The sequence below is a fragment of the Crocuta crocuta genome, unplaced genomic scaffold, assembly GCF_008692635.1.
Source record: "Crocuta crocuta isolate KB4526 unplaced genomic scaffold, BGI_CrCroc_1.0 scaffold26, whole genome shotgun sequence".
Lineage (NCBI taxonomy): Eukaryota > Metazoa > Chordata > Mammalia > Carnivora > Hyaenidae > Crocuta > Crocuta crocuta.
The window spans coordinates 14,703,061-14,727,376 of record NW_027532249.1 but is presented as its reverse complement, the minus strand read 5'-3'; the positions used below and the strand labels follow the sequence as shown (position 1 = coordinate 14,727,376).

Below are 24,316 nucleotides of genomic sequence, written 5' to 3'. Positions count from 1 at the left end.
GCTCTCCAACCCCCCACGCTCCCTGATCCCAAGTAACAGAGCCAACAGGGACTTTCAGAAGAGGACTCCTCCACCTTATTAACTAGCCCAATAGAGTAATTTGAACATTGAGTGCGTCTAGTTAGAGGAGGAGGCAGTACTCAAACTTTGTGAGATCCTTTCATTTCTTAGGGACAAAATAAGGGAGTTTCCTCTTTATATGTTTTATATACAATCATATGGTAAAAGTCACATATTTTTAAAAAATAAAAAAGTCTAGAGGCACCTGGGTGACTCAGGTAGTTGAGCATCTGACTTTGGCTCAGGTCACAGTTCGTGAGTTTGAGCCCCGCATCAGGCTCTGTGCTGACAGCTCAGAGCCTGAAGCCTGCTTCGGATTCTGTCTCTCCCTCTCTCTGCCCCTCCCTCACTAGTACTCTGCCTCTTTCTCTCTCTCAAAAATAACCTTAAAAAAAAAAAAAAAAGTCTTAGAACTAGTAGCTGGTTGTAAGTGTTCCAAACCTGGTACTAGAAGCCAAAATCTTTCAGACAATGGTTCTCAAATTTTAGTCTCAGGATCCCTTCATGCTTCTAATGGTTATCGAGAACCTCTAAAACCTGTTGTTTATGTGGGTTATATGTCTTGGTAATGTACCCATATTAAATATAAAAGCTGAGAAAACTGAAAAATCTATTACTAATTCACTTAAAATAATAAACTCACTACATGTTAACATAAACACCATATTTTTATTAAAAAATTACTATACTTTCCAAAACTTAAAAACTGTACAGAGAGAAGTGGCTTTGCTTTACATTTTTAAAGTCACTTTATTTTTTTAATTTTTCAAAAAATTTTTTAACATTTATTCATTTTTGATAGGAAGAGAGACTGTGAGTGGGGAAGGGGCAGAGAGAGAGGGAGACACAGAATCCAAAGCAGATTCCAGACTCTGAGCTGTCAGCACAGAGCCCGATGCGAGGCTCGAACCCACGAGAGGTGAGATCATGACCTGAGCCAAAGCCGGACACTCAACTGACTGAGCCACCAGGCGCCCCTTAAAGTCTCTTTAAATGTGTGCATTAATAGAAGACAGCCGGGGGCGCCTGGGTGGCTTAGTTGGTTAAGTGTCTGACTTTCGCTTAGGTCATGATCGCGTGGTTCCTGGGTTCGGGCCCTGCGTTCGGCTTTGTGCTGACTGCCAGCTCAGAGCCTGGAGCCTGTTTCAGTCTGTGACTCCTTCTCTCTCTGACCCTCCCCTGCTCACTCTGTCTCTCTCTCTCTCTCCTAGAAATAAATAAAACATTAAAAAAAAAAAAAGAAGACAGCCGGATTCTCATATCTGCTTCTGTATTCAGTTTGTTGTGTCATATTGTTTTGATTGACGTGTTTAACGAAAATCTGGCTTCACATAGACCTGTTATGGGAGAACGGAAGATCTCAAGGCTTGTGGACCTCCTGAAAGGTCTCGGGGACCTCAGTGGGTTTTAAGCCACACTTTGAGAACCACTGCTCTTGGTCACAGAGATTACCCTTTGTCCTTCCTAGAAGCCCCTTGTCTTATTCTCTGCAGAAGGAAGAACTGTCACACCAGTTACTGAAAACCCTAAATTCAACCAGTTCTGTCCCAGTCAAACACTTGTTCTTTGATCTTGAAAAAAAGCTGTGTCCCTGGCTCGGATTAATGTTTCCAGATCATTTACTGATCCTTGGAAATAAATAATCCAACCTCATGGAGAAAAACTAATTAGGAATTGTAAGGTACTCTGAAAACCATAAAGCGATACCTAAAGCTAGAAATAATTTCCAAAAGACGCACCCCATTATTACATAGTGAAGGAATTCATAGGAAATCCCAGAACTCCCAAGTTTAGAAAATCAATACAAATGTATTTCCCTGAAAACTATTTGCATATCTCTTAGATGGCATCAAAGTAAGACCGCCTTTAGATATGAGTAAGATAGGATAAAAAGGAAACATTTTTGGATACAGGAATCATTCAAAGCATGCTTAACCTCTTCCCTAAAGAGCCTACAATCACAGCATACACACACCCCAAAAACAAAGTATTTACTTAATAGCTTATGATCTAACAGTTACTATATTCCAGGTACTACATGAGATATCTCACAACATTCTCTCTCAAGAGGTTAAGTAATATGTCCAAGTACTCTAGGCATAAAAATCCTGAGCGTATATGTATTCTACTCACTGATCATTAGTTAAGCCATAGAACCTAAGAGGTACTTAATACCTGACCTGTTTCATTGTAGGGGAAGTAAATTATCAAAAAACTTCCAAGTACCATTATTTCCAAACATCCTAAGATTCCATTATAGGGATCCTGGAGAAGGGGAGATATGTTTTAATACATATCAAGGATTATTTGAGTGCACTGGTTTTCCAAAGTTGCACTAATTTTAGTAAGCTCACTGATCCCACCAACTCATCTTCCAGTGCCCATGGGATGGGATACCCCTTCCATTTTCATCTGAGGAACTGGTTTCTGAGATTCCTCAACACATGTTTGAGTGCCCTAACCATTGCTGGGGGCGCTTTGTCTCTTCTGACTCCACTTGCACGACCAGACCCTACGGTTTGCACTGTGTAACCTGCAGTCAGTTCTCACCGAGAACTCCAGCTCTGCAGCAAATGTCCTCTGAGATTCTACATGTCACTACAAGGCACAGTGAGTGGTCCCTGAAGTAGGTTTACAGCTCAGGTCATGCAAGTCCAACCAACAGGTAGGAATTTTTTTTTTTTTAACCTGATCATTTAAAATCACTTGCCTTTTAAATGACTCCTCCCAGGGCCACCTGAGTTGCTCAGTGAAGCATCTGACTTTGACTCAGTTCATATCTCACAGCTTGTGAGTTTGAGCCCCGCATCTGGCTCTGTGCTATGTCATCCTCTCTCTCTGCCCTCCCCTGCTCTCTCTCTCTCTCTCAAAAACAAATATTATAAGTAAACACACACACACACACACACACACACACACACACACACGGCTCCTTTTGTTAAACTCCCATTATGAGTTACTTATGTTTGCTCCTTGATCACTCAAAATTCTTCGAGGCATTCATGAGTGACATGTGAGATTCATGGACATAAAGATGGGGACTTCATGAGGTTAGAAAGTACCAGACTATGAAATCTCTAGATGCAAAATGGCAACAGCAGAACTGTGCATTTTCAGAGAAATAATACTTGGGAATCAAAGGAAGAAATGACCAGGAAGGACTGAGCTGTAGTCTTCTCTCCATGTGATTCTGGAAGAGATGAAGAGGGCTCAAACTTTGTTCGTGATCAATCAGTTGGAGACGCAAAGTAGTCTTTTAAATAATATTTTAAGAAGAAGATAATAATCATAATAGGTAGAGTATGAGGCACTTTGACCTCAAACGCCTTTAAAGTGAGCAGATGAGACAAGATGGTACCATCTGACCTTTGCTTCTCTGCCAATGCTCCCCATTCTGAAGCCTCTGAAATCCCAGCTCACTGCAGCCCATCATTTCAGAGCCTTCCCAGATGGCACACAGTACATGTTCAATAAATACTGTGGATGGATGAATGGATGGATGGATGCAGGCATGGATGAATGCATGGACGGATGAATATTAAAGTTGTGTAGCTGCCTCCAAGTTCAGGAGGCAGAGGGGAACCCATGAGTGTCCCATCTAGGACCCAAGCTCGGCAGCGGACTGCTACGGATGTAGGAGAACCCCCTGCAGTGAATCCTTGCCTTGTCACCTGCTGGGCACGTGACTCAAGCACCTTGCTGATCCACTCTGAGATTTTATCTCCTGGCCCATAAAATAATAACATAAAATGATCGTAAAAAATATTGGTTAAGTAAATAAGGAGCAATAACATCCATGTCATATACAAAGTTTATGTTCTCATCTAAAAGAGCACCCATCATGCTCTGTGACATAGATTCACTTTCAACTGTTGTTCCCACATTTGAGTCTTAATCACTCCTGTGTCCACAGAATAGGTGCTTAATAAATGCTCGTAAATTGAAATGAAATGGATAAACGGGACACGCGAAATTGAAAAGTGCTATGCAAACGTATTTAAAGTCACATCCAGAATTTGCTTCTCACTCAACTAAATAGTATACCCTCCACCAAAATAGTCTTAAGTTTATGATATGAAATCAGTCTGCTCTAACAGCTTGAAGTTTTGAGAAACATATGGAGTAAAATGTCTAATTTACTTTTTCCAGCATTTTATTTTGCATGATTTTCAACCCTACAGGAAAGCTCAAAGAATGGTACAATGGATATTCATACACTTTTCACTGGATGCACAAAACGTTAACATTTTGCCACACTTGTGCTCTCTCTCACACATGCTCTTTCTGCACGTGCATGCACACATACTCTTTTTGAATCTTTGCAAGTTAGTTTCAGACATCATTATGCTTCAACTCTAAATATTTCAGCAGGTATATCGCAAGAACACAGACGTTTCTATACACACAACATTTTGATGCCTAAGAAGTTTTACCATTTGTACAAAAATATTACCTAACACACTGTCCATATACCAATTTCCTTGATTCTCCTAAGAACACCCATGGGATTCCAATCCAGGACTACATGCACCACGTACTTATCAAGTCTTTTGTGTCCTATAACCTAGAGCACCCCCCATGGTTTTTGTCTTTCCTGACATTGACATTAAGAAGAGTCCAGGTCCTTTCTATAACAGAAGGTTCCACAATCTGAGTCTGTCTGATTATTTTCTCATGATCTGATTCAGAAGAAGCATTTTGGCAAGATTGCTCCCTGAGTGACCCTTTCTTCTCATGGCATCATGCTAGAGGGCACGAGGTGCCACGTGGTCCTATTATCAGTGATGCCATGTTTGATCCTATGTCTCAAGAGTTATCCAGCACTTCCCCATCGTTATCTTTTCGCCTTTGTCATTAATCAGTAACCGGAGGAGAGGCACCTTGAAGCATTTATTTTTAGTAGCTAAATTGTAAACATTTCCACTCTCCATGTAAAATGACGAACACAAGTTATGAAAAGTCAGTCCCAAAATATGGAACCAAACCAGTAAACTTCTTCTGTGCCTGGTGCCCATTTGGAAAACTTATCTAAGGAGCTAATTTTATAGAAAAAAAATGTTAATTGAGAAGGAAAAATGCAGATTGAGTGAAACTAAACTATTTTAGTAACTCTGTTTGAGGTTCCATACAACCCTGTATGGACTGTCCTCATAAAACAATCAAAGTCTGTGATGAAAATATAACTCAGCTGGCCTGAAAAAGGATCCTTTTAATCCTGGTCCTCAGAACACATCTGCCAATGGCACCGCAAAGGCACCCTGTTCTTGTGGGTTTATCATCACCTGGGGCTGAAAACCCCAGTCTCTGGCACCATCAAAATGAGTGTGCTCAGCTCAGGAGGAAAGTCACTTTGTCCCACCGTGTCTCTTACTATCTCCCAGAAGCACCTGCTCACCTGTGGGGCGGGAAGGTGGATCATCCCAGAAACTTACAGGAAGGGACTCAAGAGGTCCCTAGGTCAACCACTCACCCAATTTAAGAACCTTCACCCAAGAATCTCTTTTTGAGAGGAAACCCACTGCATTGCTGCCATGTTCCAGCCATCATGCTTCCTTGGTGTTTTGTCAAAAACTTTCTCTCGTAGATCCACTTCCCCTGCCTTGGAATAACACAGATTTCTACTCTATCCCACAGGACAGCCTACCCAGGGTTTACATACCAACACCATGTCTCCCTGGATTCTTTTTAAGGAATTAAGATTCCAGTCAGCAGGAGGCAAAGATGAGGGTAGAAAGTGGAAAGGAGAATCAAGAGTCTCTCGCTTCCTCATTAAAAATAACTACAATAGCCTGAGAAATAACAACCCTAAAGCAACAATGAGTCTAAAGATTTGGAACACCCCAATGACTTGGAAAATGACAAGCCTACTATTTTTTTAATGGAAGATTTCAAGGAAAAAAAAACCCTGAAATGTAGAGAAAAGGTCAAACACTCACATCTATATTTTATTACTGATGAATTCTTAACTCTGGAGAAAAAAATAATTAATAACATAGAGCGTGATTCTCAGTCTTTGTGGACCTTAAGCATTATTCCCAAAGTAGACTCAAAGTCCAGAATTTGAGACTAGTGCATGTTCCTCAAGAACATTTCACCTAGAAGTCACAATTTACAAAATGGATTTGGTGGTGGTTCCAAATAAGCCGAAGCCTCCTGGAACCCAAGAACTGAGTCCAATTTCCTAATGACAACTTATACTTTATCCCCCCCTGTGTGGTTACTCTAACTCTCTGAGGCTTTTTTTCTTTTTTCATCTAGACCTGATTTTCCCTGTAAAACGCAGGGAGTTTTCTGTAAGAAAATTGCCCGTGGCATTTGGTTCCCTCACCAAACTGAAAATTTTCTGTAAGAAAACTGCCCATGGCATTTGGTTCACTCACTGATCTGAAAAGCAGCCTAAGAATTTGTCTGACAAACTATACAGAACAAGGGAAGTTACACAGTCAGTCAAACAGGTTTCACTAACTCAATGTTAATTATCAGCAACCAAGTTATCAGAATCTTCCTTGAATCTGATTAAAATTTTTTAGACTCAGTGATTCCTAAAAATAGATTGATTTCTATAAATGGCTTATACCAGGCTTCAACAAACTATTTCTCAGTCATGGTGATCTGTCCTAAATCAGATTCAAAATGATGTGACTGTCATTTTTCATAAAGAAGACCACACTCTCCTTGGAGCACCTGGGCTCACCTAGGCAGCTCAGTCAATTGAGCTTCCAACTCCTGATTTCAGCTCAGGTCATGATCCCAGGGTCATGGGATCAAGCCCCGCATGGGGCTCCGAGGTAACTGTGGAGCCTATTTGGGATTCTCCCTCCCTCCTCTCTGTGCCCCTCCCCTACTCATTCTCTCTCTTTCTCAAAAAAAAAAAAATTTAATTATAAAAAAGAGAAGACTACACCCTCCATAATGCTCCAGTCTCTTCCTCTTAACCAATATCTTTCTGCCTAGAGAGTTGTAACATTTCTGGCCTGCATCATAAAAGTAGATCCTTTCCTACTTTTAATGGGCATATCTATTCCTTTTTCCTGTTACTTCTTTCTTAAGTTCACCAACCGTGGCTAAATCAGAGTTTTACCTAAGGCTAGAATTATCCTTTTGGCTGTGTATCCACTGATCCGTTATCTTACTCACTACAGGGCACTTCAGAGGCCTTTTCAACAACAGTTGTACATGTCCATAGGCCGTAATGATGGTCACCCAAGTTTTATTACATGAACTTAATAATAATACAGTGAACTTTAACCTGGCACGTCATTTCAGATCAGCTGGGCTACAGATTAAATATTCTTAGAACTCATCCTTTGGCCAGAGTGGTCTCTGCCTCCCGAACACAAAATCTGGTGCGGTTCTCCAAGAGGATGGTACCCCCTGCTGCGGTGTGTGGACAATTTGAGGAGACATTCTACTGGTTGTCACAACAACAAGCCCAAATAAAGGAAGAGACCATGCATCTGCAGTGCCATCATCTCGACCCTGAGAAAGATCACGGCCAGTTCTGGGCGAGGACGCTGCTCCCTGGGTGTCTGGGATCTGCCATCCAGAGTATGAGTGGGGCAGGAGCCATGATAGGCATTTGTCATGTTTATTGGGACTTTCAAGGACCCGAATGCCCTTCCCACCTTATGAATCCTCCTGGGAACGGAATGCAGTTCAGAAGCTAAAAATGCCAGCTCCCTGGCTCCTGCGGGCAGTAAGGCAATATGAGTACATGCCCCGGGCTCAGCTAATCAGAAGTCTCATTCCAAGATTTTGCTCCTACAGCAAGTGATACAAAGAGGTGCTGGAACAGCCAATGAAGAATTCCTTCTGGAAGCAACAAAGATGGCAGCACTATCTGGCTTCTAGGGACAGTTGCAGAGCCCAGCAAGGGGGTACTGAGTCAAGTCTAGACTCAGGGCTGACGGTACATCAGTACCAGCCACAGCTGTGTCCTTTGTAGGCCAGCCTATATTTCGGACTGTGCAAAACCTTTGCTTCTGCCCCTTTTCTGAGCATGATTCTCCATGCTCCTCAAACCCCTTCCATTATCTCACCTCTGCTCCTCCAACTCTCAGAGGTGACTTCTCTTTCACTGAGAAAATCAGAAATACCAGAAAGGAACTGCCTTCCCTTCCCTTTGCAAATCTATGAGCCATTTGCCACTACACATCTTCTTCCCTTTGCCACAGTGGAGGAAGGATCCTCTTCTTCTCTAAAACCAATCCGTCCCTCAGGATTCTGGGTCCCCTCCTGCCTTCTGTTGTAGCCTTCCCATTGGCTTTTAAAGTCTCTTCCATCTCGAAGACAAGAAAAGCCTCTCCTTCCACCCAAACCCTCTCTTCACAGCACACTTCTCCCAAGAGTGCACATGCGCCCTGGCTTGTCTATCTGCTCACCTGTCACTCACTACCAAGCTCACCCAGAGTTCAGATCTCAGCCTTTCCTCACTTGCACTACAGCCTCCCCACATCACACCATGACTCTCGACTTACTTCTCTAGTCCAGACGTTCATGTAAACTTCAGACTCACATTACAACTATCTTCTCGATCTCCACCTGAAATATTGCACCTCCTTCTCAACTCAACAGGACCCAGTGAAGCCTGATCCCAGCCCTCCAGAGCCTGCTAATTCCTATTTAATCCATGGGTCTCAGTGAAACTTCCTCTCTAGTTAGTCCTCTGTATTTTATGCTTTCTGGAGCATGTTTTTCCTTTAAAACACTCCTTACAGGACAGCTAAATATTCATAGCCTAGAGAGCTCATGGCCTAGTGAATACAAGATGTGTGTCTGATTATCCTGCCCACTCATGAACTGCAACAGGAATCCTCTGGCTACTTGTAGCTTAGGCCAGGGCAGCACCCGCACTCTCCCTGGGTGAGGGTGGGGCTGGCAGTCGGTCAAAACCCCAAGGATTGCACTTACTTGGCATAAAACGGGACAGCTCAAAGTCACCTTCACTGTACGGAAAAAGGTACCTACTGGCTGAGCTCTCAGATCTGGACATGAGATGGCCTCTAGTGTCCCAAGTGCTCCCACTTAAATGCCCCGGCTCCGGAGGACTATGGGAGGCACTTTCATAGCCAGACACATGTATGGCAAAGAGTGAAGCTTCAGGGTAGGCAGAGCCCTGGGTGTGAAGGGTCAGAGTGGAATGGGGTGAAGGAAGGCAGTGGGCAGCAGAGGGAGTGTGGATGGGCTCCACACCTGACTGAGGAAAAGTGGGCTCTGTGCCCATCAGCATCTGCCAGAGTCAGTGACATTGGGTCAGTTTCCTGAAATCCAGCCCCAGGCAAGACACTGTTAGGAACTGAAGCAGGGATGCAAGCCTGCCCCAGACAGGATGTGGGGTGGAACCTGAGGGAAGAAGGCAGTGTGACCAGACACATACACTACAGCAGATGTGGCCTGCACTGAGAGACCGCAGCCAGTGGCCCCAAGCTAATGTGCTCCAGGTGAATGGGAGAGANACATCTTCCAGGCCCACAGGAACCATCCCACTAAACATCATCCACCACCTCACGGGAATGAGGTCTGAGTCTGAAGATGGTAGGTGAGGCGAGTGACTAGGCATTCTAGAAAGATGGATCTGAGGTTGGAGGGTGGGCAGAGCCCCAAGTTCCATCATCCAACATCTACACAATGACCCATGCCATCTCTCACTTCCCATGGACCCCATCTACCCTCTCCCATCCCCTTACTTCCTGAAGCCTCTCCCCAATCCAGGGCACCTTTTGTCCCTGTACCCCAAAAGCTACACAGATATGGAGGATTATACCATAATATTAATGTCATCCCATCTTGTAAACATGGCACATGACAGCCATTATAGCTACACAAGGGACTGAATGGGTTTTTAAGACATAGCTTAGGAAGCTCTTCTTTTTATAACATTTTTTTTTCTGGGGGAAAAATGTAATATGAATTCTAAATATCTGATGTAACTTTTAGCACACACCTCATTTATACTCATATATGATTTCCCCTACGGCAATATTCCATTAGTTAAATTAATGTGAAAGACCATCTCACTAATGACCATACAAATACTAACCATGCCGTCATGGCCAGACACAGGAAACTGATACACGTACAGTATGAATGAACTTTCATAACATAAAGTACATGAATATGGAAAACATCAAACCAGATGTTACAACACATTTATGCAAAGTATATGTGTGTATATATGCATAGGTGTGTGAGTATATATACACACGTATGAATACATACACACATTCATAGACATGTACACACAGTCATACTCATTAGAATGGAGTCTGTCTTACTGTAATAGACTAGTTGCATTGCAGTTGACAATCAACAGAAAATCTCAGGGATTTAATTTGTATCTCATTCATGCTAGATGTCTCCTGAGGGTGGGCTCTGCTCCACACCCTCCTCACACAGAGACACAAACCAACAGAGCCCCTACGACTGGGGGGAACATCACTGAGGCAGGAAGGGAACATGGTGCATCATGCACCAACTCGGGTCCCAGGACCACGCTTCCCTTCAAAGCTATGGTTAAGCGCAGCTCTATTTGGAGCCTGGAAACCAAAGAACTGGACAACCTGGCGAGCTAGAAATGCAGAGGTGCTGATGCTTATAGGACCCCATTTCATACCACTTTGGCCCCATGGCCCCTGCTAAGTTGGAAATCAGTGGTAGAAGCTGATATTTCAGAGGAGTTGGGTCCTCTCTCTCTTCGTCCGCACTACCCACGGTGGACATAGAAGGCAACTCTAGCAGAGAGAAGATGCGTTCATCTCTGGATGTTCAGCCACCCTGGGGGACAGCAGGATACTGCAGCTCTCAGAATTAGGTGTGCATTAGAAGCAGCTGGGAAGCATGTTAAAATGCAGATTCCAAGGATACAATGCTAGAAACTCTAATTCAGTAGGTCTGCAGTGAGACCTAGAAACAGAGCTTTAATTAAAGCAAAAGGAAAACACAGGAGCCCCTGTATAAAGGCAAGAAAAAAGGTGCCTTTAAAGCTACTAAACTATACTTTTTCCTTCCTTGCACAGTTTCTTTATTGGCCAANTACTCCCTCGGGCACGAGGATTATCCCTGGGTTGAGTGCAGCCCCTGACAGGCACCAAGGGACTTTGTCCTGCCACTGGCTGTGTACACACCAGGGTCCTCCTCCCTAAAGCTGCTGGGTGGATACAACACACTACACCATGCCCAGGGCAAGGGCAAGAGTCCGACCTCCCCTTCCTATGGACACACCACCCCCAATGCACATGACTGGAGACTCCTGAGGGACTGGAATTGCCCCATAGAAACGTGCTTGATACCTGGATTCTGGATGTGTGAGAGACTCATTCTTGTCAAGCTGCCCACGGCTCCACTACCTGGAGACAGGGGTGGCCCTGCCGTGCTCCTCCTTGGCGTGGTGTGCGTGTAGCCAAACCTCCACACACCTGCTCTCAGACCCCAGCCAGGACAGCAGGGCGGAGACAGGGAGGAGGAGGAGAGGAGAAGGAGATATCGAAGCACCAGGGCTTAGGGGAGCAGATGGCCAAGAACCTGTCCAGGGTAGAAGATGATGCATGAGCCAGCATATCCTCCACTGTCCACCTGGACTTCACTTAGAAAACACAACCTCAAACATAAAATTATTAAGAATTTCAAGATGACATTAAGCCCCAAGCATAGGTCCCCCTTCTGAGTATAGGGATTCAAGGACTAACTATGAGAAACACTGACCTAAAGACAGGCTCATCCAGGAGAAGAAGGTAATCAAGAGAAGCCCCAACACTAAAAAGCAGGACAAAAGGGTGGAGACTGACAGCAAGCACTACTCCAGGCAGGGAGCCCCTCCATGTTCTAGAAGCTGACATCAGGGTCCCGATCACAGACTACAGGCTCGCAGATAACTGGTAAAAGACAACAAGACTCTAAGAACCAGACAGATGATCGTGATGGACTCGTAGGAGTGACCAACTGTTCTGGTTTGCCTGCCACTGTCCCGGTCTCACTAGTGAAGATTCTACATCCCAGAAAACATCTCTGTCCCAGGAAAACCAGGACAGTCGGTTGCACTATGAGCAGGGTCAATATTGGCCTGACAACGTACTTATCTTTGAACGACTAATGGAAATGCTGCTTCCTTGTGAAATCTTCCCAAAATATACCAAACAAAGATGATATCGCCCTCTGAGACAGAGAAACAAGAACTCCACAAAAAGCTACTTTTTGCTCCTTTTCCTGTTTCACTTCTTGCTAGGACTGCACCCCCGCCCCACTTTATACACACCTCACAATGCAAATAGCGTATGACTTCCTTGTAAGGGACAAGAGTTAATTATTTCTCTAGACTAGATAACATCTAAGGAAGGACTAGGTGAGAAGGACGAGCCAAGCTATCATAGGCGTATTCCAAACCACCAGTGCTAAACATCTCAATGCCAAGCCCCCCTGACTCCAAGGAATAACACCTGGGCCTTTGTCTTTGTTCTAACAGGTTCCTGGATGCCTGAGAAGACACGTACACCAGGCCACAATCCTCAATAAAAACCCCAGACCCTGAGCAAAGATGGGACTCAGGCTCCTTTCCTTTCCAAGTTTCCCAGATACTCCGTCTGTATCTGCTCTCTCTATGTCTTCAAAAAACTCTGCTCTCACTTCCTGCTGGCTCCAATTTGATTCCTATCCTATGCAAAGCCAAGAACCCTCTTGGCTGGTCCTGGAGGACCCCCTCTGGGTCCCCAGACCTGGCCTGCTGGTATCACCTGATAAGTAAGTATACTTATCAGGATGCATACTAATTCTTTATTCATGCCTTTGACTCCTCAAGAAGAATGTGAAGTCCCAGAAGACATTCTGTCCCAGAAGATATAGGAGGGAGCCTATGGTATTGTAATGTGTAAGAAATATATATTTGGTCTTGTTCCATTTCTGGCACTCAGTTCCTAAAACCCTTGGAATTTCCTAAATGATAAAAGAGCTAAATGTACCTTTTCTTATATTAATGAGGTTTCTGAGAAAGTCTCTAGGTCACCTATGGGTAGGGACTAGCTACCAAAGTAACCAACCCATGATTATAGGGGTGGACTTTTCAGTCCCACCCCCTGCCCTTCCTAGAGGGAAAAGGGGCTGGAGGTTGAATCTATCACCAGGGACGAGTGATTTCATCAGTCATGCCTGTGTAAGAGTTTCCATAAAAACCCAAAAGGACAGAGCGCTTCAGGGTGGGTGAGCACATGAGGCTTTGAGGAGAGTGGTGCAGCCAGAGAGCATGGAAGCCCCACGTCCCCTCCTACACACTTGTCCAAGGCATCTCTTCCATCCAGCTGTTCCTGAGTTCAATCCTTTTCTAATAAATGGGTAATCTAGCAAATAAAATGTTTCTCTGACTTCTGTGAGCCAGTCTGGCAGATTCATCAAACCAGAAGAGGGAGTTGCTGTAACTTCCAATCTGTAGCCTGTAGGTCAAAAGCATAGGTGATGGGCCACCTGTTGAGCGTCCAATTTTGGCTCAGGTCATGATCTTACACTTCGTGAGTTTGAGCCCCACATAGGGCTTATGGGAGCCTGCTGGGGATCCTCTGTCTCCCTCTCTCTCTACCCATCCCCCGTACATGTATGTGCACTCTCAAAAATAAACATTTAAAAAAATGATTTCAAAAAGAAGCACAGGTGACAACCCTAGACTTGCCACTGGGGTCTGAAGTGGGGGTGGGGCACGGTCTTATAGGACTGAGCCCTTAATCTGTGGGATCTGGTGCTATTTCCAGGAAGACCATGTCAAAATTGAGTTGAATTGCAGGACACCCACCTAGTGTCTGAGAACTGCTTGGATGTCTTAGACGTGTGGGGGAAAACCACACACACTGGAACTAGTGTCGAAATCAGAAATCCCATCACAAATGCCTGGGAAGGAGAAGGGGGATGGAGAGGACCCAGCAGCTAAGGTATGACCCAGTGGCCCAATGGCAGTGGCGCAGTAGACCAAGCCAGCTCAAGGCCAGCCAAGTGCCACTCACTGAGCTGGAAATCCCAGGGTTTCCAGAACCTTCGCTCTGCAACTTGGGCTATGGCTTAGTCCCAGAACCTCAAGGTCTGTCTCTGCTGGGCTCAGTGCCCTGAAGGTGAAGAAATGCAGGGTCAGGAAATAAGAAAACCAGACAAATGGTTGGGGCAGCAAGTGAAAAAAATCAAAAGGTGCCACCTTCAAGGACTGGTCGAGTAGAATTACTAAAATAATACAAAAAAGGAGAAGGAAGAAGGAAAACTAGCACTTACTGAGGATTTAGATGTGGCAGGGACTCATGCTTTTAGGTTTCAGTGGCCTTTATAATAACTCCAGTCTAATAGAACTAATATCATCTCTGCTTCAGAGATGCAGAAACCAAAGCCCAGAGAAGATCTAGAACATGTGTATAGCCACCATGTGAGTAAGTAATGAAGTGTGGACCTGGCCCCACATCTGTCTGGGCTTCCATGCAACTAGCCATCGTGCTGTTGGGGACAGTTAAGGGCCGGCATGGCTAATGCTGGGGAGGGTGCTCCTTTCTTTGAGGAGTCTCCCCTCCCTGGGTGCTTCTGCCCAGGCCAGAAGTTGAGGCACAGCCTGATTTTCCAGCGTCTGTGTGTACCATGCTCAAGAAAGCCAGAAACAGGTGGAATATAAAGAGTTACTTGGCTCCAAGGACACTTTGCCCCAAGACCTGGGTCACTGTGTCCCTAGCATAGTGTCTGTTATCACTCACAAGCCCCTTTGGGAGATTTTTGCCTGCTCCTCTCGGACTTCATCTTGCACCAGGGGTCTCGCTTCTTCTCCACCACCCACCCCTGCTTCCAGCTCAGCCTCTGCCTTGCTCTCCAGGGAGACCTGAGGATGAGCAGGGTGTCCTCCAGCCCCTTGCTGCTGAGAGTGTGGCCCATAGGCCAGCAACAGTGACATCATTGGAAAGAAGCTCAGAAATGCAGAATCTAAGGTCACGCCTGCAACCTTCTGAGTCAGAAACGTTATTTGAATCGATGACTCAGATGTACATTCAAGTCTGAGAAGCACTGGCCCAGCCCATAATATATATCTTTTTTTCCACCAGGAGTATATCGCCAGCACTGCTGTTTCTCCCACAGAAACCTGATCTTGGGTGAATCTTAAATCAGTGCGTTTGGTTTTCTTCTCTCAACATTAGCCTTTTAATAGCTTTATCCTCAGCTAAAGGAATTCCATGCATGGTGAACAGCCAAATCATCTCTAGAGAGAGCTGACCGTGTTTTTCTTGCAATGGACTGTATGTCTTTCCAGGCCATGATTACAAAGCAGTTTGGGGGGTGCAATTGATCTATCCTATCTTCTATAGGATAACATATTGAGTAAGAAGTTTCAGCATAGAACATAATTTATTAAGCCCCAGCTGTTCTCCAAAGTAAGCAACAACTCTTAACAAGAGCCAAAATAATGGCAGGGAGAGATACAACGTGGGTGGCAAGGGGACTTTGGAAAGAACACCTCAGGGAGATGTTATGAGTCATGGTGTGACTACTTAGGATGAATCCCTATATATTTAGAAACAAACCCACTCTCAGCTATCAACACACATTATTTTCCTACTGTCACTGGAAACATCTAGGAGCAAAAGAAAAAAAATATCTGGGGATGAAACAGTACAACAGCTAATGAGGCCTTATAATTAAAGGATATAGTTACCCTGGGGGGGGGGGAACACCATTATCAAATCAGCACTAAAAGAAAATAGCCAAGTAAGAGCAAGCCCTTTGTCCTTTATTATAAAAGGAAAATTATAACCTGGCCTGCTCTTCACACGGCCTTTGATGCCTGGCCCTTCTGCCTGATAGTGCACATCTCTGTGACATTTCACTTAGAAAGAAGCGAATTCAAAACTGAGCCATACCAGCTTACAAAGCTTGAATGGTTCCTACAGAATGGCTGTGCACTTCTGTTGCAGGCTATGAGTCTGGAGTTCTCTCTTGTCCAGCAAGAGAGCAGATGCAGAATTGAATATGAGAGAAGCTAATGTCCGGGAGGAGACAAGAGCCCCGAACAGGGGTTTCATCTCCATATTTATTGAGCTCACACACCTATTACCTACGTAGGTGAATGTGAAGAAAAGAAGATTTTACACACATGAACATGGAGAAAACAATCAAACAGTAATCATTAACTTGTGTCTGTAAGAAGCAAAGGGTCTGAGGGGCAAGTAGAGTTTGTGATCAAGGTACAATAGTATATTGGTGTCAGATGGAAAGCAATTTCCTGTAGGTGATGTAACAAGTTACTCATGATCCCATTCGCAAGCTAACCTCAGGCGCTTTCACCCCATGGTGGCAGCTTTCCACCCTAAGCTTTTCCCTAACCCATTTCTGTAAGTAGAACCTATCTCCCCACACACTTCCCGAAATGACTCAACAATATCACTTAGCACTATAAAATAAGAATTATTTCTATGTGAATATACAAACGCTTCAGGCTTTGGATAATCATTAAGTAAGGTAAAATATGTCTTCACAGTTCATTCTAAGTGGCAACCAAATGTACTAGAAATGAAAACAGTGATTTAACTTTACTATTTCATCAATATATTGCTTCTACTCACCTACATCCCTTTTTGCTTAAGAAAAAAAGAGTAGGGTAGGATATAAAACTCTAAATCCTAAAGGATATAAAGAAATTAATAAGAAGCAAGAACAAACAAAAAGGAGTGAAAGGACAGTTACTGGTAGGGTCGTAATGTGAAGCCCCCATAGTGAAGTTTGTATACAAAATGGCGGTCACAAAGCTCTAGGCACTTGCATGGCAGAGCCAAAGATTTGCCCCTAGTAGCTGATATAAAGAGGGAAACCAGACCACAGTGTCCAAATGTTTTGTTTTGGTCTTTAATGCCATTTAGAAGTGCAACTGTTTGAGAAACCAAATGGATTTCTCAAATGGATCTTCCAAGGGAACACTGTGGAAAGTGATGGATGACATTCTGAGCAAGGGCCAGCAGTTATAACCAAACACCCACAGGGCCCTGAGCGTTTCATGGAGCCAGAGCACAGACAGATGGACAGATCCAAGTGTCATCACTGAATGACCCTGCAGCCAGACTGCAGGGCGCAAACCCTAGGTCTACCCTGTGCTCACCTGTGACCAACAGCCACAGTTTACATAACAGTCAGGATGCACATCTCTGAGCTTCAGTTTCCTTTTCTAGAAGAGAGGAACCTTCCTTGTAAGGTTGTTGCAAAGATCAAATGAGTTAATACTCAAAAAGTGCTTAGAACAGTTTCTAGCATAAGTATGTTAGCTTTTAACTCATGCTATAGCTGCCATGAAATTTAGGATTTTAAATTCTAAATTTATTTTAAATTCTAAATGATTCATCTTGTGAAGTAAGATGTTCTTCATCTTGCTTCACCCTGTGAAATTATTGAAATTTATTCACCTAGGGGCACCTGGGTGGCTCAGTGGGTTAGGCAGCCAACTTCAGCTCAGGTCATGATCTCACTCCAGGTGAGTTCGAGCCCAGCTCTGTGCTGACAGCTCAGAGCCTGGAGCCTGCTTCAGATTCTGTCTCTGTCTCTCTGGCCCTCCCCCACTCACGCGCTCTCTCTCTCTCTCTCTCTCTTTCTAATAAAAAAAAAGAAAAGAAAAGAAAATTATTCATCTTGCTTCATTTTGTGAAGCAGATGTTGAAGAATTTTCCAAGATGTATGAGCTAATCTATCACAAGGAAAAGAACAACTTCTCCCACCTATTTTTCTCAGTGTTCAAATTAATACGCTACATATAAATGACCAAAAGCCCAACTTTTTATTATGTCTTCAGTATGTTCCAAATTACAACTAGTGAATATTTTAATGTCTATCCATCCCATACATATTGCTTTAAGTATGGGAGGGACATCTGTAAATCAGGCAGACAGAAGTAAGGAACTCTCTGTATGTTCATTCCTTCACACATGAAACATACATTCACTCAACTATTTCTATGCACCAGGCATTCTCTATAGAATGCTGTTAGTCGTCTCCTCAATAATTTCCTTTCATTCTTTCAGAGATGACAATTGAGGAATTTGGGTCATTTCAATCATTTGAAAAGCCTCCTTCACAAGTCAGAGTGCTGAGTGTCACTCAGAGCCCAGCGGGGGACAGAGTACCTACTAGAATGAAGTACTTGGGGAGAGTTTAATAAATTGGCTGTTTGCAAAGGAGCAGAGAGCGGTGAGGAAAGCCTTCTCATGATGGCAAAGAACCTTGGAGCTGACAGCATGGGAGAGCTCTCCCCACCATGGACCTGAAGGGCAAGAAGAGGAAGCAGAGCCTAGAGCCAAGACAGGGCTGCTGTAGCTATAGGAGCAAGATGTCTGCCAGGAGCTTCAATAGAAGGCCTGAGATCCTGTAATCTGGGGGGCGGGGGAGGAGGGATGAATGCCTCAGTCCCAATCTCTTCCCCTTCTCTCAGCTGACCTCCCATTGGCCAAACTGTGCCAGAGGCCCCAGGATGGGGGCTGCCCACAAAGCTCATTGCACCAGGCACTGAGCAGGGTGGGGAGAGTTGAGGGAGGGAAGGGGGTAAAGGGACCATCTAGGTCGCAAGAGGCTAAGGGCTACGGTCTTAAATAATTAACAAAAGTATCTGGAACTGCACAACCAAATCTCAGCTGGAGAAGAGTCTTAAAGTCACAAAAAGGAGAGACTTTTCAGGAGGGGACGCAACGGGCATTGATCCCTTTGAAGAAAACTTGCTGTACGTGGTCTAAAGCTAATGCTTCAGAACGTGGCCCATGGGCTGTCTGGTAAACAAATGGATTTTCTGGTAAACCAAAGAAATGCAGAGGAAGCATCCTGAAACCTTTATAACAATTTGAAAGAATAAGTTGGTATCTTTTGTATCTAATTTTTTAATGTTTATTTATTTATTTTGAGAGACAGAGCACACAGGAGCAGGGGAGGGGCAGAGAGAGAGGGAGAGGAAGAGGGAGAGGGAGAGGGAGAGGGAGAAAGAGAGAGAGAGAGAGAGAGATCCCAAGCAGGCTCCGGGCTGTGAATGCAGAGCCCAACACGAGGCTAGATCCCACGAACCATGAGATCATGACCTGAGCCAAAAGCAAGATTCAGACACTCAGACACTCAACTGGTTGAGCCCTGGGGCGCCCCCATATCTAATTTTTTAAATGAGCCTTGTATTTTGTATGTCTTTAGGTTTTATTTTTCATTTCCTTTTTCCTGAGAATTTATTTTTATTGTTGTTTACTGGTCTGTGATAGCTCTGAAATGTTAAAAAATAAATAAACCCCGTCCTTTGTCACAGATGGTTTGAGGAACGCTGCTCCAAGCAACACTGCTTGAGTCTTAACATGCCCATGGCCCAGCTGAGACTTAAATGCAGATTCCAACTCGAGAGGTTCCGGCTCAGGGGCCTAGGACTCTGCATTTCCTGCAGGCTCCGGGAGGATGCCGGTGCAGCAGGTGCAAAGACCAAACTTGGAGCAGCAAGGGTAGGAGCCGCCTGGGCTGAAAAGAAGCAGGGTTTCAGGGACGGCGATGTGAACGAGCCACGGGGTGTGTAGCTGTGGGGACAGTGGGGGTGGGGAGGCACACACGGACGGGCAGAAGTGGACACAGGAAGGCAGAAAAGCCTTGACCAGGACTGAGCGGACTGCTAGCTGGGAGGGGGACAAAATGAGCTTAAACAAGGGCCTGTGAGCAAGCCACAGCAGCCCACGAGCAGGGGCAAGCCGGGGCAGCCCGGGCAAGGTGCCAGACCCACCTGTCCTGAACGCTAGGCCTTTCAGGTCCAGCCCTGCCCAGGCCTGAGCCGAGGGAGGGAGACTCCCTGCCCTGGAAGTGCAGGAATTTGCAGAACAGCTGCCCTCCCCCCAGTCTCCCTGCCCTGCCCCCCTCTGCGCAGTGAGGCCGGTCGCTGCCCCCCACGCACTCCAGCTCACCCCAGCCAGGCCCCGGGCCGCGTTCTCACTAACCGTCCGGCCGCTCTGCCCGCCCGCACCCTCTGGCAGACACCAGCTTCAATTCATGCCCGCTGTGGATCTGGAGGTTCAGATGTCAGCTGTCCCCAGAGCCAAAAGAGATGATCGCTGCACCTCCCAGCCCCCAGGCTCCCCGGCCCAGCCTGCCCCTCCACCTCTCCCAGAGCTCCAGGACACGAACTCCAGGACACTGCTGCCTGTCACCGGCAAGATGTGTGAAGGATGGGGGACAAGAGTCTGCCCAGCCAGGACGACTGTGACAGGGAGGGGTAAGAATCAAACGCTCCACCCCGGTTATCCCGTGAGGCTGAGAAACTCCAAAGGTAAATATACCATCTCCTCGCTCAGGGAGCTGAAAGCATACTGAACGGAGCACGTCATGCACGGTGTACTCAGTTGGGAATTCCTCACCTGTAGAATGTTTACCCTGGTGGTTTGAGAGTCAAAGAGAGAAGTGCAAATAGCACAGGAGCTTGCGGGTGAGTTAGAGAGCCGGGAGCCGGAAGCAGCCTTGTCTGCAGGTTACTCGGTCAGAGCAGCAGGAACTGCCAGACCTGGGGGGGGNGATGAGACCCCTCCTCTCTGGTCTGGAAGGAGCCGCAGGAGCCCTGGGGTAGGCTGACCGCACTACCTGTGCCAGGAGGTCACTTGTGGCCAAGGCTGTGGCCAGACGGTCAGCTTGGTCTCGGTGGAGGTGAGCCTCCTTGGGGAAGAGTCCTGACCTTTCCACTGTGGGCCTGGGAGGGCGGCCAGGGACACACATGCTCAGACCTTTCCAGAAGGCTGGGAGTGACCACAAGAAAAAGTGCTGGTCTGATTAGGTTTAAGTTTCTCCCTACAGTTAGGAAATGTAATGGAAGAATGGAAAGTCAAAAAGCAAAAGTGAAGAGAACTGTAGAAACTGAAATAGGGAAAGAAGGGGCATCAGGAAGAAAAGAGTGAAGGAAAGTAGTTTGGTCACTTGGGGAGTGGGTCACTGGGTTAGGGTAGGAGTTGGGACTCTAGGGTGCTGAGGCGGGCGCCCTGGAAGACAGCTGGCAGAGGAGAGGGGGCATCAGGCCTGCGGATTCCCCCGAGATATTATATTTAACTTGAGCTTTCATTGGAACCATCGTGAAGAATTTGTGAAATTCAGTTTTTCCTTATATATGCTTGCCAATAATAGTAATAGGAAAACTGCCATGATTTAAAGCCAAAATATGCCTGAAATCAGAAAAGTTTCACAAGGGAAGAAACATAAAATAGTTTCCATGATCAGCTAAGGAATAAAATGGACGCTTTAAAAAAATCAATTTCCATTTACTGGGCATTTTTCTGATTCTGTTGTCATTTAAAGATCTCTAGCAGGCCAACCTCACTCAGGATAAAGTGATCAGAAGCTTATATCAAGGGATGGAGAGCATGAGGAAAATGCCAGGTCAGCTTTTTGATCTCAAATCTCACCAGGAATAATTGTTCTTTTTGTTTTTTCTGGACTGAACTCTTCTGTTTCCCCAAAAGGAAATATTTTCCCAATCAGCTTTATCGTCTTTCTCTACAAGACAGTCAAAAAAACAGACACAATAGCTAACATAGGCTGAGCTCTTACAGTGTGCAAGGCATACTTCTACAGGGTTTTTCGGTATTACTTTCCTAATTCCTCACAACAACCCTAGGAGGGTGGTACTAGGTTCATCCCCAAATTTCAGATGAAGAAACTTCTCTGGAGACATTAACTAGGGGGTCCAGTGTCACACAGCAAGAAAGCTACAAAGCCAGAATCGTACCTAGGAAATAATCTGGAATACATCAATATGAAGTACAGTGTAAATGGGACTTACAGTGGAAAATAAAACTCACCAATAATCCCACCATGCAAAGAAAAGCATTCTTAGTACTTTAGATTCTCTGTTTTCTGACTTTGTTCTTTGCTTATATACGCAAAAAAAAGGTCAACATACCATGCTATGTATACAGCTACATATGGTTTGATCTCTTCACAACTTAGGAAAGACATACCGTGTCATGGCATGACAGCCCTGTCAGTGAAGGCCCCCTTGATGGCATCAATCTAATGTCTAATGACCCAATGCACGAGTCTGTCCCCTTTTATTGGACATGAGATTGTTTCCCAGTTATGTTATTACAACAAATGCTCCCAAGAACACCCTCGCTCAAACATTTTGAGCATTCATTTCATTATTTCTTTGGATAAATTCTTAGAAGTAGCAGTTCTGTGACAAAAATAGTAATTTTTTTTAAGTGAAAACATTCTGGGATGACATAATATCAGCAGAGAGTTTCCAGAACTTTAGTGTGAATATATTTATATACTCCACTCACTTAGAAGAGATTAAGCAGCATAAGCTTATTGGAAGTGCAGAAAAAGGAGAGAAGGAAGGGCATTTGTGGCAGTCTCCCTAAGTAATAATAATAATATTTCACATTTGTCTCATGTTTCACAAGGGTCAAAGCGCATCACATATGTCATTCACAAGCATCTCTAGCCACAGGCAGTGAGCCCTCCCCGCCCTCAGATGCCTGGCCCCAGCTCTCCTGGGCCCCATGCCTTGGTCTCTTTCCCACCCTGACCACCTCCAAAGGTTAGCTCAGCAGCCTGGGCTCTGCTCAAGGAGCCAGAGTGACTTTCCTTCCGGTTTGGTTCCTGGCCCCGCGTCACTCATTATCAGTGCCTGGCACGCAGTCTTCCCTCTGTCTTCGTAACTGCATGGCCAACCCTCACGGAAACAGGATTAACCTTTTCTAAAAGGCACCAAGGACTTTGTTTCTGTTTATTTTTCTCTACTCGGCATGAACCATGTTCCTGAGAGTTCTCAAGAAACCGACCTCGTGTGCTATGTTTGTGGTAGAACTTCATGAGAGAATACAGTGTGGGCGGATTCAGCAGGTGGGAGGCTCCCCGCTCTAGCTCTCCCTGCACTGAAGGCTTCGCCTTCCCAAGTGATGGAAGATCGCTTATCACCCTGCTTATCACCCTGCCTGACAAGAAAGATCCCTCTGTCAACTCCACAATGGCCTTAATCCTTGGACACAGACAATGCCACCGTCATAACAGTGTGTGACACAAGGTTACCAAGTGGGGGGGGGGTCACAGTGACCTATGTTTATCACTTTATCATGTTAACTTCTATCTGTAGAGAGTTTGGGAGAAAATTCCAGAAGAACAGTGTTGCTGTTTCCTAGTACCATTTCTATTCTTGCTTCTGTCTCTTGGATTTATGTTGTCTGCCTACAGCCTACAGAGTGTTTTGGAAGGAAATACTTAACTCATTTTCTGTTATGTTTGCTATCCTTGTGGAACTGTTTATACGGAAACCAGCAAATGTAAATGTTGGGGATCTTTAAACACAGTAAAGCAGAGTGTTCATGGTTATAGCAAGACATCTAACAAGATGGGTAATGTGAAAAAGAACAGTAATGGAATTTTTCTTTCCATTTAACTTAGCGTGTGCTGAGGATGAGGCACACTTCAGGACTTTGAAGCCCTGTGGATAAAAAGAAGACTACTACATCATGGCCCATGACCTCAAGAAGCTCACCGCATTCCGCACCTTCACAATACAGCATAGCAAGTACCTCAGAGTACACAAAAACAGCCCCAGGGGGAAGCAGGAAGCAAGGGAGGGTTTCCAGCAGGTGACACCTAAGTCATCTTGGGAAGTGAGGCTGGGATCTGGTTAGAAGACTCATGGGTTCATTGCAGGAAGAGCAAGGGCCAAACTAGGGTAGTGTGGTATTGATGGAGTGGAGCTGGTACCACCATATTAAGGAGCAAGGTGTAATAATCCAATGGTAAGAAGGGTGGGAGGGGGAAATGGCGAGATGCAGAAGGGATTCAACCAGTTTCAACAAATGGTGTGCTTATGAACTAGCTCTTGGAAGAAGAGGCCCTGATTGTTAACAGTCCCCATGTCTGTGGTCTAAATGCTCTCACTGGGTACAGAGCTAGGAAGATTCACAGAATCAGCTCACCCGAGAGGAGCCACCTGCAGCACACCATGGAAAAGACTGCTTCCCTGGTTAGAAAGCTCACTTCCTCTTTATGGGCACCACCTAGACTACCTTTCCTGGCCTACTCTGCAGTTAGGTGGGTCCACGTAACTGAGTTTTAACCAACGGAATAAGAATTTCCAGAATAAGTGGCACCTGGGTGGCTCAGCTAAGCATCCTAACCTTGGTTTTGGCTCAACCCATGATCTCATGATTTGTGGGATCGAGCCCAGCTTCAGGCTCTGCAATGACAACACAGAGCCTGCTTGGGATTCTCTGTCTCCTCCTCTTTCTGCCCCTCTCCTGCGTTCTATCTCTTTCTCTCTCTC

At 45.2% G+C, this 24,316-nt stretch overlaps 1 protein-coding gene across 1 annotated transcript in view; it reads right to left on the bottom strand.

Moving 5' to 3' along the window:
• Positions 1-24,316, bottom strand: part of LAMA3 (laminin subunit alpha 3) — a 263,483-nt gene that overhangs the window by 200,193 nt on the left and 38,974 nt on the right. The window lies entirely within an intron of this gene.